This window comes from Amaranthus tricolor, chromosome 8 (genome assembly GCF_026212465.1).
Source record: "Amaranthus tricolor cultivar Red isolate AtriRed21 chromosome 8, ASM2621246v1, whole genome shotgun sequence".
In the NCBI taxonomy this organism is placed as follows: Eukaryota; Viridiplantae; Streptophyta; class Magnoliopsida; order Caryophyllales; family Amaranthaceae; genus Amaranthus; species Amaranthus tricolor.
The window spans coordinates 14,885,685-14,904,076 of NC_080054.1; the positions used below are offsets into that span (position 1 = coordinate 14,885,685).

Genomic DNA, 18,392 nt, shown 5'->3' on the forward strand with positions numbered 1-18,392 from the left:
TAAAATTAACATTTTCACCTTTACAATAAATGAAACTTTATTCTCTTCAAAAAAAATCAAATATTCTAATTACAATTCAAGTTAAATTTGTATCCTTTTGGATAAGTTTCCAAAATTCTACAAATTCATCAAAAATCAATATTTCAAGTTTAGAAAAAAAATTAAGTAAACTTATTAGATTTGCAAAAATCAACATTTTAGTTTACAACAAATAAAACTTATAATTTCACAAAAATCAATATTTCTAGTTTTAAAACTTATAATTTTCACAAAAATTAATTTTCATAGTTTTAAAACTTATAATTTTCACAAAAGTCAACATTTCTAATTATAAAACAAGTTAAACTTGTAATCTCACAAAATCAATATTTCACACATAGTTTGAGCGGCAAGTATACTAAAAATATTTTTACATCATTTTACATAAATTTTGGTCAATTAGTTAGCAGATAAAATATTTCTACTAAATAGTGATTAAAAGTTACTTTTATATGAAATCTCATATATTCAGGAAAAACACTTCAATATTTAATAGCTTATAAAAATTTCTCAAAAATATCTTTTTTAAATTTCTATTTCATTATTATCACAAAAATAGTTGTAATAATTTAAAATAGTAAATCAAACTCTTTTTTTTATGATAGTGGCCGAATGGCCTATGAGTGTTTTGAGACTTTTTCACATAAAAAAACGACTTAATTTAATTTATCATACTAAATCCTAGATTTAAATAATTAACATAACCACTTAAAAAAATAAAAACTTTACGCAATAACTTAGAAATTTACTACTCCCTCCGTTCTTTAATGTTCTTCCCATTTGAAATATTCCACCTTAAGGAGAGAGAAATTTAATTAATGTTTTTGACATATATTTTGAAGATAAAATATATCAATGTGAAATCTCGTTAGATTTGTCTTAATGTATACTTTCATTGTGTATTTTTTATAATTTTTTATTATGTGTATTTAGAGATATTGAGGTTTAAAGTTTACATTGAAAACTATGCAAAAAGCAAATTAAAAGAACAAAAACAAACGGAGGGAGTATAACTTTAAGGATAAACTTAAATCTCAAAATAAAGTATAGTAATAATATTCTTAATATAATCATACTTAATAAAAAATACGTTCACAAAATATACCTTATAAACTAGTTTGAAGGTAAAAGTTCTAACATAAAAGTTCTTAAATATAATAACATTCTTAATGTAACACAGAACTCATAAACATACTAGCACTAATATATAACATAAATTATACTTAATATCACTAGAATATAATTTTACACCCAACTTCCTAAACTTGTTCAAAAATTATTAAATTAACATACTAAAAATAGTTTTAGCATACACATACGTAATATAATATAATGTAATGTTCTACAAAAAGAGTAGGGTTAGCTATGCCATACCACTAGTGGAAAAAATTTTAAACACTGCAGTTTTTTAGCCACCGTATGCTGCAGTTTCAACTCCAATCATAAGTGATGGCAGCAGATAGACTTTTTTAAATGCTGAAATTTAAAACTGTAGCACAAAAACACACTATGTGCTGCGGTTTTCCTGGAACCGCAGCATATAGTTACACAAAAAAAATAACTATATGCTGCGGTTCTAGGAAAACCGCAGCATATTGTTATTTCTTTTTTTTTCTTGGTTTTTTTGTTTTATTAATACTCCAATGCTTTATTAATAATCTAACTCATTTCTAATGTACAATGTTGCAATAAGCAAATAATCACCATAAATTCGTCACTAATATACACTCGATCATTAAAATAAACAAATATATATATATATATATATATATATATATATATATATATATATATATATATATATATATATATATATATATATATATATATATATATATATGTATGTATGTATATATATATATATATATATATATATATATATATATATATATATATATATATATATATATATATATATATATATATATATATATATTTATATATATATGTATGTATATATATATATGTATATATATATATATGTTTATATATATATATATATATATATATATATATATATATATATATATATATATATATATATATATATATATATATCATAAATAATACATACATATATACAATGGCAGAAGTATATGTATATTAAAATCTAACAATAATTTAACTATATATATATATACATATACAAAATCTAAACTAATTACACTACCAAACGCATAAATTAGAGAGATACACAGCCACCTTTTCTTTCAATTCGCGCATTTCTTCTTCGTCAAAGTGCGTGTTTTCCTAGAGTGTCGTATAAAATCTAAATATTATACTCCCTCCTACTCATAGAGAATGAGACATTTGGGTTTTGCACCAAAACCAAGGAGGAATGAGGGACCACTTAAAAGTGGGTGGAAACTCTCTTTTTCCAGTAAGAGCATTTATAATTATGTGTTATTGTGTTGTTGTAGTAAGCGTAAAAAGGTAAAAAAGAATAACAAAAATTAAAATGGGACAATTTAAGTAAATTGACCCAAAGAAAATGTTTCATTCTTTATGAATAGGAGTGAGTATGAAATAATTAAAAAAACTTATACAATACTTATATATTAGATTTTACCAATGTTAAATATATAATATTAGAATTTAAAAAAGTGCCAAAAACGTTTAAAAAACCTTCAAAATGCAACTTAGCACGTAATTTCAAGCATATGACTATTGTTTTCGATTCTAATCATTTTAGCACAATAACAAATACCAAATAGTATAGTGTGCCAAGTTTCATGGCAAATAAATCAAGTTTGAACTACTTTATGCAAAAAAGTACCAAAAACGTTTAAAAAATCTCAAAAACGCAACTTAGCACGTAATTTCAAGCATAAGACTATTGTTTTCGATTCTAATCATTTCAACATAACATATACTAAATAATGTTGTGTGCCAAGTTTCGTGGGAAACGAACTAAGTTTGAACCACTTTATGCGAGAAAGTGCCAAAAACACTTAAACACCTCAAAAACGCAACTTAGCACGTAATTTCAAGCATATGACTATTGTTTTTGATTCTAAACCATTTCAACACAATATTGTATTCCAAATAGTGTTGTGTGCCAAGTTTCGTGGCAAACAAACTAAGTTTAAACCACTTTATGAAAGAAAGTGCTAAAAACCTCAAAAACGCAACTTAGCACGTAATTTCAAGCATATGACTATTGTTTTCAATTCTAACTATTTCAACACAATTATATATACCAAATAGTGTTGTATGCCAAGTTTCATGCAAAAGAAACCAAGTTTGAACTACTTTATGCGAGAAAGTGCTAAAAACGCTTTAAAAACGTTAAAAACGCAACTTAGTACGTAATATCAAGCATATGACTATTGTTTTCGACTTTAAACATTTCAACACAATAATATATACCAAATAGTGTTGTGTGCCAAGTTTCATGCAAAACAAACCAAATTTGAACTACTTTATGCGAGAAAGTGCCAAAAAAAACTTAAAAAACGCAACTTAGCATGTAATATCAAGCATATGACTATTGTTTTCGACTCTAAACATTTCAACACAATAATATATACCCAATAATATTATGTGCCGAGTTTCATGCGAAACAAACTAAGTTTGAACTACTTTATGCGAGAAAATGCCGAAAAAGCATAAACACTTCATACCTTGTGAATTACTTAATTCAAATATATTGCTTTTGTGTGATCTACACGTGTATAACTAAGATCTACATCATCTTAATCCACAGATTTTGGATTGATAAAGGGTAGGGAGTCTTCAAAAGCATCATATTCTTTCTCATCCTTAACATCACCTATACCAAGGATACTTCTTTTTCTCAGTACAACAATGACCATTTTTTAATCAGATGGGTCTACAATGTAGAATATTTGCTTGGCCTGTGTGGCTAATATAAATGGCTCTTCACTTTATGCTGGATTCCTTTTGCTTTGTAGAACTCTCATGTGTCTCTCTAAAGGATAACACCACCTTAAAAAAATTAGACCTAAAAGCTTGATTTCACGAACGAGATAGACAATAAGATAAACCATTATGTTAAAAAAAAGGTGAAAAATACATCTCAAACTTGTATAAATTTATAATCACGTCAACGTGAAGAGCATCAAGTTTAAAGAGATCAAGAACTTTACTAAAAATTGTGTTGAAGAACGAACATAGCTCGGTAATAGATATCTCACATATTTTGGCAGTATTCCACGGATTGCAATTCATAAGAACACTTGCATCATTACATGGCAATCGCGAGATTTCATGCTTCCCAACTTCAACTCACCATTTAGGATTACAAATCTCTTCATATTGGATGAGTACCCAGACGGAACCTTAATGCCATACAAATACTCACAAAGTGTCCGCTTCTCTGCTTTGGACAATGTGTAGCAAGCTAGAGACAAATAAACTTTGTCATTACTCATCTTCTTCTTACCATCCTTTCCCTTGTTACTGCCACCAATTTCATCAGCTCAATTTCTTTTTTTACTCACCATAACATGTGGCCACAACTCCGGACGAATACCCTTACATTCAAAGTAATCTCACACGGCCTTAACATCCTTTGTCTTACCCGAAATGTTCATGAGCGTCTCGAGTATGGCATCGCATACATTTTTCTTTATATGCATAACGTCAAAACAATGCCTAACCTTTAGATCTCTCCAATATTGAAGCTTCCAAAAGAATGATTCTTTTTTCCACAGTCGGTCTTCACCCCCTTACACTTGCCCTGTTTTACCAAATACAGTTTCAACTCCCTTAAGCTGTTCATAAACCTCATAACCGGTCAACGGTCGACGAGCTACACGTTCTTCAAACTCCCCGTTGAACATCTTTATCTTCTTACCATATTGGTGATCTCGTGGGAGGAACTTTCAATGGTGCATGAAGACGTGCTTGCACTTAGGAAACTAAGTGGATTCCATGTCATCGATACATATTGGACATGCTTTCTTCCCTTTGTTCTGATACCCTGATAAGTTGCCATATGCCGGAAAATCATTAATGGTAAATAAGAGCATTGCACGCAAGGTGAACTCCTCATTAGCATGTGTATCAAATACGAAAACGCCTTCATTCCACATATTTCTCAAATCCTCAATGAGAGGTGCAAGATATACATATATGTCATTGCCAGGTTGTTTAGGACCCAAGATAAGAAGCGAAAGCATAATGTACTTACGCTTCATACACAACCAAAGTGGCAAGCATTTCGACTTGTTTCACATATCATTTAGCCTAGACGTGTATAAAATAGACCCGGTCTTGCCCAACTTCAAATTTGGATTCATAGTGGTGTATTAACTTTGTGAACATAGAACTCAACTTTAATCCGACCCAAAATTATTCAAACCCAAATGCACCTTTAGTGCAATAATCTAATCTAATCTAATCTCGTGACTTGTTTGATGGAATTATAAAAGCCCTGATAGGCTTTTCGTTCACTCTGACCAGACAACGGTGCATAGGAAGGAAAAATACTCTGCACCATCCTCGTGCTCAAGTAATCCTTATTAACGTTGACTATACAGTTTTTGGTGTACCTGTTTAGCAAAAAAAAAAAAATTCAGTAACCATCTTATGAATAAAATAACCACGTGCATACTAAATGAGGGGTCAAAAACTATAAAACATATGTTGAAGCATTAAGGTCTAGGAATGTTTACAACATCAATGGTCAGATCTTCATTGATGATGTCTAGCTAATTGATTACAATTTAAGGAACGATTGTAGAATAGAATACAGTACAACACGAACTACATCCAGATAATCCTGGTTATAGATTGAAATTTTGAACTTGCATGAAAAACAATCCAATAGAAAAATATATTTTCTCTATACAAAAAAAAGTAACAGACTCAACAACTTCCCAAAATAACTTGCCAACAAAATAACATAAATTATTGCGTATGATTTCTAGAGTATTTCAAAGCTCTAAGAAAGTTTCTTATTCCCCCTTTGTAATTTTTAGGGATGGGCAAGAGTCCAAGACCCTACCCGGACCCTATTAGACCTTACTCGTTTTAAGGGTCTTTTTTGTAACCCTAGGGGCCCAAGTCTAGGTCCGAGTCCAATAAATACTTTAGACCCGAATCCAAACCTTAAACCCATTTTTTAATGTTTAAATTTTGGGGTTAAATAGTGATATTAGGGTTTTACAAAACATTATGTCCATTTTGTTAAGCTCTACTCTATTCTCTCTCCTCTTGATTTCTACCCTTATTGTAAAAAATCAAGGGTTTTCCAATCAAACTTTCCTCCAAACTTTCAAAAATTAAAGGCAAAAACTTAGATCAAAGGTCACGTCAAATTAAAATTGAAGAATTTGGTGGTTCAAATCATTCAAATGCAAAACAGACATCATAAGAAAAATGTAGCTGCTTTTTTCTTCAATATGGAACATGTATTCAACAACTCTAGTATAGTGTTCAATAATTTATAGTTTTTGGAGTTTCTTTTCATAATTTACATATCAATTTGAGGGTAAACTTAGATTTATCTTCATTCATAATTATTAGACATTTATTCAGCATCTTTTAGATAACCGATTATTTCCTACTAGATATTATTCTTTGCAGTTAGAATAATATGGAAATGAGTTTTGAGTTTATAAAAACCAAATAATGACTTTTTAGCCTGATTTTGGAATTCAGTTCAGTAAGAACATTTATATTGTACAACTACATTTCATATATTTTTCTTTAGATTATAAGACCTAAGGGTCCAGATTAGGGTTAAAATTTTACACCCTTAAAATCCACTTATGAAAAAGGTTTTTTTAGGGTTTGGATGTGGGTTTGGATGCAATATAAGAAGGTCCGGGTTCAGTGCTATTTTTTAGATCCCTATACACGACCCATACTCTAAAATGCCTATTCATAGTAATTTTCATGCATGACATAAATGTAATTAACACGTATGATCCAATGATGTTCACACTTCATCAAATAGTTCCACTAATTGATTAACTTAATATAACCCCAATATTAGGGAGTATCTTTCCCAATTGACTCAATGTAATTTAAGATAAGTTGTATAACACTATGTTTAGATGATAGAAGAAAATAGAGGAAAATAAAGAGGCGGAAAATAAAGGATGTCATTTCCCGCATTTAGATACCAAAAGGGGAGAGGAGGGAAATGGAAGGAAGGGAATTGAAGGGGATAAGTCCATTATGTTTTGTACTAAACAAATCTTTTCAACATTGGAAAGATTTAAAAGAAAAAACTCAAAGATCTCTCTCCTCTTCCTTTCCCCCTCTTCTTCCCTCACCTTTACGGCTTTACCTACCTAAAATAGTATCACCATTAATGTCATTAACCTTCTCTTTCTCTTCGTCATTTCCATCCCCTCTTTGTTGCCTTTCCAAAGCAAACACAGTGACTATGTAAAAAAAATGAGTCATTATGTTACACGACGAATTTTTCATAGAAGATTTTGAGCCTATCGAACAACAAAACCCTATTACGTAACCAATGATTTACAATCATGGATTAACAACCATTACAAGATGCTATTCTTACAAACAACTAGAAATATAAGAACTATAAAAAAAACCTATTTTAAAACCATAAAGTGTGGCGAAAATTATTACTTTCTTTGAATTTTTCTTCCCTTCCTTTCCCTTCCCCCTTTCCCTTTCCTTTCTTTCTTTTCTTTCCAAAATTATTATCTAAACATAGTGTTAATCTTTTTTATCTAACATAAGAAACTAAAGCTAACATAGAATTTCTCCATAATAGGTAGTCTGATTTAAGCTTTGAGTCAAAAAATATGGATGCTTGACTATTTTAAGTAAATCTTGAACAGTAGGGCGGGATAACAAATCAAAACAGCTAAGAAGATCAAAGAAAAGACACTCAAAGACATACCTCGAAAATTGATATGGATTGGTGCAAATATCAAGAATCAACAGCTCCAGCTCTTGGAGAGAGTGAGTAACTAATTAGTAATGACCCATAGGTGACAACTGACAAGTTTCGACATCATTGGGATTCAATGGCGTTTACGAAACTTGCAGAACAATATGCTCTTGATGGAGTAACTATATTCGATTCCAATGTTTGTCGTCATTGTCACATCCACCTCTATTCACTATTCATAGTAGTTCAGATGTGTAAAAGATTAGTTGTCCACTTCCGAAGCTTCTTTCTTAATCTCTAAATGAATTGATCATTATCAAGCTCGCATACACTCATTTTTATCCATTCAATAGATTTTCAAAGAGGCTAATTGAATGGTTGAGCACTCCGAATCTACAGTAAGTTTTAACCAAAATTTGGCATGGCACATGGTCAACTTGGAGACCAGAACGCCATAATCTGACAAAAATTTGTTCTGCTTCCTTAAATTGACCCTTGAAGCAATAACCCTTAATTAGTTCAGTGTAAGTCACAACATCTGGGAAGCACCCTCTCCTAATCATTTCATCGCGTAACTTAAGTGCAAGCTCAATCAACCCAAGATTACAAGAGGCACCCACCAACATATTGTAAGTCACCAGATCATGAGAAATACTTCTATCATCCATCTCTCTTTTGAGAAATAAAGCTTGTTTGATGTTCTCTTCTTTCCGCAAGGCATAAATCATTGCATTATAGGTATATGTATTTGGAATAACACCAATAGCAACCATTAATTCTTGTATGGAAAATGCACTTCTTGTGGCTCCACCTTTCGCATAACTGTGGATGATGGCATTCCAAATGATAGGCTCGGGAACAATGAAATTTTCTAACATATAGCAGAGTAGTTGTGCGGCTTTATGAGCCTCTTTATGTAAACAGAGTCCTTGAACAAGCATCTTATAAGTAATACAATTAGGGGTTATTCCCATTTTCAGCATCATACCAAGAATCTTCAATGCCTCATCAAATGTTCCAATTTTACATAAGTAACCTATAAACGAATTACAAGTGAACACGTCAGGAATAAATCCTCTCTTAATCATTTTTCCAAACCAAATATATGCAAGTTTTATTTCCTGATTTAAACAAAAACCATGAATAAGAACATTGAATGCAGTAACATCCAATTGTGTACCCTCATGCAACATTTTTATCCAACAATGAAGAGCTTCAACAACATCACCATTCTTAAAATATCCATCCATTAATATTGTTGATGTAATTAAATCGATATGTTTCTTCTCACACTCGCTTAAAATCCTCATGAGTAGATTCCTAGCACCTTCCACCAAACCTTCTTTAGAAAGAGCATGAAGAAGAATGTTACAAGTAATCCTGTTTGGCTTAATTCCATGTTGTGCCATTGAGGAAAATACAGACAAAGCTTTGTCTATATCACCCTTTAAACAATGACCCCTAATAAATGTGTTGAAAGTCGTGCAATTAGGCAAAGGACCTTGAGCTAACATCTCTTTGATAAGACAATCAACCTCCTCCAAGCATCCAGCTCTACAAAATGCATTAACTAGGTGATTGTGTGTGATCACATCCAGCTTCCCTGTCATATCAATAAAATAACACATTATAAGTTCCTAGTTCCCACAAGCCTACCACACTTAACTCCATCCTCTAAGTCCAGTTCAAATATTGTGTGAACTCTATTTTTCCACAAAGCAAATTGAAAGATGATGAGGGGTCACATGAAATAGATACAAACTCAAGGGCCTACTGAATTTTTTAAAACTTGAACATGTCATTCAAACATCTAAAGGAAATAGAAGAAATGTAAATTTGGTACAGTTTTAAACCACTTCGAATATGATGTTGTGATATCAAGAAAGAAGAATTAATAATGATGAAAGAGCACTGTAGAAAAATGGCCACCTTATAGTCTTCAAACGATCCAAGGTGTCTTTCAAAATGCCATCTAACACATTAAAAACTGCACGAGATGCTTCTTCTTCGTGAAAATTATTGTTTTCTGATTCAGGACTTGGCACCATCTGTTGATAAGAGTCTCGTACATTCATAGCTATATCTTTAACAAACATGACAATTGCATCATATCCAAATATCCTGTACATATAACTTAATAATGAATTGTAAAATTAAGTTATTTCAATGTTTGCTTCACCAATTAGGAACTTATATTCCACATAAGAATGAAAAGATAAGATTAAAGAAAAAATGACAAAAAACCACCTTGCAAATTACAAAACTATAACCATCTTTTTAAAAGGTTCGTTTTTTTAAAAAAAAATCTACCTTCCAAAAAAAATCTCATAACAATATCATTTAAAGAAATCCATCCAATTTAAGCAGCCATAGGTGTGTTAAATGTTAATGCAACAATAATGCCAAAATCTTGCCACATGAACCAAACAAATCAATCAAGGTACGAAAATAGTTTATTCTTTTATCAGCCTATCCAACAATTAACCATAACTAGGAAAATCAATTATGATGTAGTCTTTTATATATATAATGCTACATGAATCCAAACAAATCAATCAAGGTAAGAGAATAGTTTATTCTTTTATCAACCTATCCAACACTAAAATATAACTAGGAAAAATCAATTATGAGGTAGTTTATTATAGGAGTATATAACAAGGGTTTGTCATTTTTATAAATAGTTGTCAATTTTTCCTTAAGATAAATAAAACATCAACAAAAACAACAATGCCGAAAGATTATGCTCATCAAATGAACCAAAAGATCATTTTAATGGTTGTCCATACGAATTCTCCTTCAACATTCATTTTGATTTTCTATCATCTCAAAATGTAAATCTAAATTCATTATATATTTTCCATTCTTGTCTTTCAGGTCATTTTCAGTGTTCCACACTCTTTTAAAACCCTCAATGTTCAAACGCTTTATTTTCTTAACTAATTCACCGACTTTGTCCTTGCACATGCCAAAAACATCTAAAATGATTTTTTCCATCTTATCCTCAATATCTATGATGCCTAACATTTTCTTATATCTTCATTTCAAATTTTACATCTCTATGTATTTCCACTCATGCATATAAGCATCTACATTTTGACCACCGCTCTTTCTAAAAGCCCAACTTTAAGATCCATATAGTGGCCTTAGTCTATTGGTATATAAGTTGCCCTTTAGCATTAGGGCACACCTCAATTACATAATATTATAGTATCCACTTACCATTTTGACATGTTGAATATCCCGAATACTAAAAAAATATCCATTGCATTAATCTATTTCTTGTGAATACTCTTTTTTTCATTTCCCACATACCATTTTTGACCCCCACATTTATGGGTCATATCTTGTTCAATATCCCTGATACTAAAAAATATGCATTGTATTAATCTGTTTCTTGTGAATACTCTTACTTTTCGTTTCTCACCAAAGTACTTCACTTGGTACTTAAACGTATGCCTTTTTCAAGGAAATGCGAACTACATGCAAGTCTTTTTTTCTAGCCCTATAGGATTCCATTATTTGTCTCGTCAAATTAATTGCTTACATTTAGATCTCATCGCATAGATAAAACGTCAAAGGAAAAAAAAAGTAAAGTATTAGAGTATGATAACTACAAGGTGCAAATTGCCCACCAATTAATGACCAAATACAACTCCAAATAATAAGGGCAAAAATTTATATGCTTATTGCAATTAAGGTTACAATTCTAATTAACTTCATAAAATAAATTTCTATATGCAATAGAAGAAGAATAATAATAGATTCCCAAATTTACTACAATGATAACAATAATAAGATTACCCAAATGTCTCTATGATCACACCTAAAGGGAGAAAATGTGTTAAATGTATGGAGTCTTACCGATAATCGTAAGAAAGTTTCCTATTTATCTCGACCATAACATAAGCTACTCAATAAAGCTGGGAGTGACTTATCGGCTATAGCTCATAACTCATTTCAACAAAATATTTTTCCCATCTCTCCATAGAATAAAATAGTTAAACTGATTTACATCCAAATCTAGTATATCATGGAAAAATGTGGCAAACATATACAACCTCCAACAAAGTTAAAATTCATTTTAGTGATACATAAATCATTGGGAATATAACTAATATCAATTTAAGCTCACTATTGGAAACTATGCTTCTCTAGGGAGCTATAAATGTACAAATCCATTTTATGTGCCCCTATGTTCACTATCATTCGTTAATAAAAAAATCAAGCAAGGAAAAAACTTAACTCAAACATATTTTATACTTCCACATGGAACTTTTTCTTTCATATCAACTTAGTAGGTCTATAACTCAATGTAGCTAGATATATATAGGAGACTTCTCTTCAAAAAGTTTTTCAATCTGGATTAGCTTAATTAGGTTGTCTGCAGAACATGTTGTGGGACTATTCGTCATCTTAGAGATACATAAACCATTGTGAATATAGCTAAGGTCAATATATGCTCACTATTTGGAACTATTCCTTTCTAGGGAGCTACAAATGTACAAATCGATTCCATGTGCCCCAAAGTGCACCATCATTCATTGCCAAACAAATCAAGCAAGAAAAAAATTTTACTCAAATGCTACATAGAATACACCAAATTATTTCATCAACTTACATAATCAAAACATCAAATATAAGAAATTCAAACTTTAATAAAACTTTAGCCTAAATGCATAATCAATGACATTAGAACATGTATTAAAAATCAAATTAGGGTTGAGAATAAGGAGAAATCTTACGAATTGCGTGGAGAAAAAAGAGAGCTAAATCTTGCGACATCCACAGTTGATAAAGAAAAAAGTGAAAAATTAGCATTCAATAAGATACAGATAAAGCAAATGGAGATGTATAGAGTGATTTACCGAAAGGAGAAATATGTGATGAATGAGCCATTGATTTTCTTGAAATCTTCAAAATGAATGAATTTGCGGTCTTTAAACCCTAAATATAATGAAAATAGTGATTTGGAGAGTGAAGGAAGACGGAAGGGAGAAGTTCCATAGCACTTTTTTAAGAAAATTCCACATGTAGCATTCAATTTATGCACTATCTAATTGTCATAACATTTTCCATTAAGTTCTTGTTAAATTCCGTATAATTCATCATTTTGTAAGTTTTTTGCACATGGTAGCTTCCAGTTTTTGTTTAATTCAGCGTTTTAACGTTTAATTCTCCGTTTAATTCATTTAAAGCCTATAAATGTTATAATAACTTTGTTTTCATTCAAATTATTAGGCATTTCATAAGGTCAAATTAATTAATGGATATTTTTTTCTTCTTTTTGTGTAAATTAATATATAACATTTTGGGTTAATTAATATTGCATAGTAGTAAGTTCTTTATTAAAAATTTCTAATTTTGCATTTTTCCAAATTCAATTTAGGACTCTAATCATTGATGGTAGAGTAAATTAGATGTTCTAAATCACTTAAATCATCTTGAAATCAACAAAAGTTGTATGAACATGTAGAGTTCACCATTAGTTTATTTAAAAAAATTATCAAGCAATGATTTTCATTGATAACAAACTATGACATGGTTTTTGTAATCACCAATGGCGTTGATGGTTTTTTTGTTTTCAATTAAAGGTTTTCACTTTTTAAAACAAAATGACCACCATTGGCATTGGTCCAAGTGTATCTCACTGGACATGGTTTAAGAAATCGAATGTACATAAATTTACCCTCTTTAAACCAATGGTAACCTAACTTAGGTCATGGGAGGTCTAAGGCCCTATCATTATTCTACAAAAATTATTTTTCTATTGTAAAATTTGTAAACAAATCAATAAAGTTTATTAGTAGAACCATTGTACTTATTGGGCCCTTCAAAAAAATTACGTTTGCCTTTATTTACAAGAATGAGGTTGTTTCTAATTGACCTTTGATGACAAACATATCTACAACATCTTATACTTATGAAGTGTGTAATTGTGTATTATCTTAGTTAGAGAACAAGTACCACTATCTACAAAAAAAAGTTTTTGAGTTCCATTCTCACATAATCCTCTTCCTTCTCTCATGCTACTTTGTAATCAAAATGAAGTATATATGACACAACATATCATACTACAATTGTCATTGCAATCCAAAATCAATAAATTACATACTTTTCCTCTATTGATGATGAAATAGTTAATGAACTACATGAATTGCCTAGGTCGTCAATTAGACCAAGGATTGAATAGAATTCAGTTATAGTAGCAAGGGATGTTGCACCATAATGAAAATTATATCACTTACCCAAATTTCTAGGACTCATAAATTACATTAATGTCAAAGAACCAAATTAACCAAAAGTTTAAACCGATGGTTCTAAATATTCTAGATCAATTGAAGAGTGCATGAGATTCAAACTCTTTTGTCACATTGGCTTTTAATATCATATCGTGAACCAACACAAACAAAAGGCTAATATGATGGTTGAATTCTCGAGACATGAGATACACTCCATTAATTAATATTGTGATTCTGAATTCAGCAGATTTAAAACTTTTACTCATATGAAATCAGGCCTAAAGAATTCAATAGTTAGAAGGTCCACTTACGGAAACCTTAAACCTATATGATTTCAAAATTGAGATATTAATACCTTATTTATCTAAATTGGACAATCAAAGAAAATCAGGTAACAATAACACTGCAGTTCATCACACGAATACTCAAATTAATCATACATGTATACAATCGCTAAACTAGAATACTCGAGCAATAATTGATATTGTGAATAAGAAATTAAAAATAATGGACAATCAAACAAAAATGAAAGAAGAAAAGAGAGAAAAAGAAGGTTAACCTTGATGTCAAAATCAGCGCCGCCTGTGGCGAGAAGTCCAGAATGAGGATGAAAATCTAGGGTTAGAACTGGTTTTGTACCGTGCCAATTGATTTGAACAGTTCCTCCTTTCACTTTATATTTTCTAATGATTTTTTTAAAGTAAAGAAATTAGTAAGAATGTCTATGAAATGATTACTAATATAATTAAGATTGTAATTAATCACTTAAAGTTATAAATGATTACTATGGCTATAAAATGTGATCATTTTAAACTATAAGTGATCATTTTAACACAATAAGTGTACATTGGGTCAGCCCAATAAATATGTTCTTATTGTGAGATTGTCTCATTTGATAATACATGAAATATTATAAGGATCGTAACAGATCATGTTTGGATTTGATCCAACCATTCTCAAACCTAGACTCAAACCCATTAAATTTTTATAGACTCAAACTCAAACCAATAAGGGTCTAAAATTTTGCATTAATGCCTAGACCCACTTATATGATGGGTTTAATCCAAATCAACTATTCTCACTGCATAATATATTTCTTAAGATCAACATAGGTCTAAAATGAGTTTATATATTGAGTTTACGTCTAAATTAATCCAAATAAATTTATAATATATTAAAAATTGACAAAAAGACGTGTTATGTGTTAAGTTTAGATCTAAAATTAGTCGAAATAAATCTTCTTTTCAATGGCATTAGTCTTGTGGCATGCATTCAGACTTGTATATTAAAAGTTTCGACCAAAACAATAAACACGTATCAGATTTTGCTTTCGAATCTTTAGACATTTGGGCCTTTTACTTCATTTTTAACTTTTCTCCGTCTAAGTCTTAGATTAGTGTTTTCATACCTTTAAAACTCGCATTTTTCCATAAAAATTGCTCATTTTTTCTATCAAACAGCAAGTAAAGACGAAAATTAGTGAGAATGGTGACACGTAATGTTTGCACTTTAATATAAGTAAAAACGCAATTAAGTTTTTTGCGGAGACACAAATGAAGTCAAGTGCAGAAGTGGAGACACGTAATGTTTACACATTTAGGATTAACTAATTGGTAAGACGCGTGCAACATACATACTAGGGGTGTTCAAAACCGGATACCGGGTCGACCCGATTCCGAAAAACCGGGAACCCGGTTTTCCGGATACTTAAAATTCTGTTCCGGATGCGACCCGATTTAAACCTATTAACATTAATTATATTGTGCCAATTTTTTAAACAGTTTCTCTTTTTAGTTTTTATTTTCTGATGAGTTTTTAAAAGAGAAGAAAATTAGTGAGAATGGTGACTTCAAGTACAAAAAACTTGGGATTTTGAGAAATAATTGGTGATTAATAACAAGGAGGGATTGGTAAGGTGTTTGGCGCCTTCTTTGTTTTTTTTCCGAAAACAGAATGCTAACTTTTCGGTCTACGTATCGGAAAATAGACAAATAAGTACTTGTTTCGACCATATTTCCGAAAGAGTCACCCTATAAAAGTAATCGCGACATCTCTTTTTTGAAAAAATCTCGCTACGATGGGTAAAAACATGCGACTGAGCCGTGGCCGAGTCGCGGGTTTCGTGCGACTGACCCAAGGTCGAGTCGCGTGCGACTCAATTTTTTTTTTGCTTTTTTTATGAAATAATATCCTTAATAATATTATTATTATTATTATTAATTTTTTTGTTTTATTTTTATTATTATTATTTTATTATTATTATTATTATTATTATTATTATTATTATTATTATTATTATTATTATTATTATTATTATTATTATTACTATTATTATTATTATTATTATTATTATTATTATTATTATTATTATTATTATTATTATTATTATTATTATTATTATTGTTATTATAGTTGATGTTACTATGATTATTGTTTTTTTTTTTTTAAATATTGATATTATTATTATTATTATTATTATTATTATTATTATTATTATTATTATTATTATTATTATTATTATTATTATTCTTTTAAATATTAATTTTAATTTATTTTATTAAATATTATTATTATTATTATTATTATTATTATTATTATTATTATTATTATTATTATTATTATTATTATTATTATTATTATTGTGATTATTATTATTATTATTATTATTATTATTATTATTATTATTATTATTATTAACTTTTTATTTTTTCTTCAAATATAGTTTTTATTATTTTTGTTGGTGATGTTGTTATTATTATTGTTATTGTTAGTAAATTTTTCTTTAATATTATTTTTAAATATTATTTCTGTTATTAATGTTATGATTATTATTATTATTATTATTATTATTATTATTATTATTATTATTATTATTATTATTATTATTATTTTTGTTATTAATGTTATGATCATTATTATTGTTATTATTATTATTATTATTGTTGTTGTTGTTGTTGTTGTTGTTGTTGTTATTATTATTATTATTATTATTGTTGTTGTTGTTGTTGTTGTTGTTGTTAATTTAGAAAATTAATTACAATAATAATAATTAATATTTTGTTAAATTATATTTGTTGATAATAATTAGTTAAATTTTGTTGTTGTTAAATTATATTTGTTGATATTGTGTAGTTTAATATGTTAATTAATTATTGTCTTTTGTTCATGTGGTTAATTTAACATTATGTTTGATCATTTTTATTTATTATAAATAGTTAATTAAATTATCAAAATTGTAGTAAATGACTGGTAGTCAAGGGAAAGAAAAGGGTTTTTTTAGACACTTGTTGAGCAGAAATAGTTCTAGGCCTACCCTACTCAGAGGGGACCCTCATGAGAGGGGGGTAACGGGTTCTGCTATGAGGGCTAGGGAGGAAGAGGCTGCCAGACACAGTGAGGCCTAACAGTCGACTACGCTGCACCAAGTTCGCACTCGGTTTGATGACCAGGCTAGCGTACAGAGTAGTAGGGGGGTTTCTATTGATGATGATGATGAGTACCAAAGTGTTGTTGGTCGCCCAGTGGATTGGGCTGTTGTCCGCGGGGTCGACGGTAAATTCACACGTGCCGCCCGTAGTTCTGCAGGCACATCTGAGCATGCTGGACATAGTCACGTTGATGATGAGCTGCCACGGGGGAGCAGGCGCTTACAGTCTGCTTGAACGGACTGGTTGGTCACATCACCCCAACCCGGGGGGCCCACAGATACGTGCCTAATACCCAGCTATTGCAGGCACAAAGCTAAAGTTATTTTTGACGGCTCTGAGTGTACGCCTCCGGTTCTGGAGTGCCGTAGTCGAAAGAAGACATTGAAGGCGATCATCGGACTGCGGGATATGTCTGATGCGCTTTATGATGTTCTACCTGCCACTCCCCTCGGCCGACTACCCTACATTATGCACCAGCACATTGACTGTGCTTTGATATTGGCCTTCGTGGAGAGGTGGCAGCCGGATACGAACACCTTCCACATGCCATGGGGGGAGATGACGATTATGTTGCACGATGTGCAACGCATAATGGGGTGCAGATAAGACCAGAACCAGCATGCGACCTCATCCGATACTAACCGTCAACATCAATCAGAATGAGATTGCCTGGGGTGCAGTGACACTGGCCTACATGTATCGGCAACTGGGAATGGCATCTAGGTTTGGTTGCAAGATCATTGCTGGTTGCCTGACATTGCTTTAGACATGGATTTACGAGTACTTTCCGTCCTTCCGCCCTCATCCTTGTCAAGCAGATGTGCCTAATAAGACTAGGACGGAGATGTG

General features: G+C 30.6%; 1 pseudogene; it reads right to left on the reverse strand.

The window, feature by feature from the left end:
- Positions 1-2,229: 2,229 nt before the first annotated feature.
- LOC130821571 (pentatricopeptide repeat-containing protein At5g24830-like) lies at positions 2,230-12,737 on the reverse strand (annotated as a pseudogene).
- Positions 12,738-18,392: the final 5,655 nt, after the last annotated feature.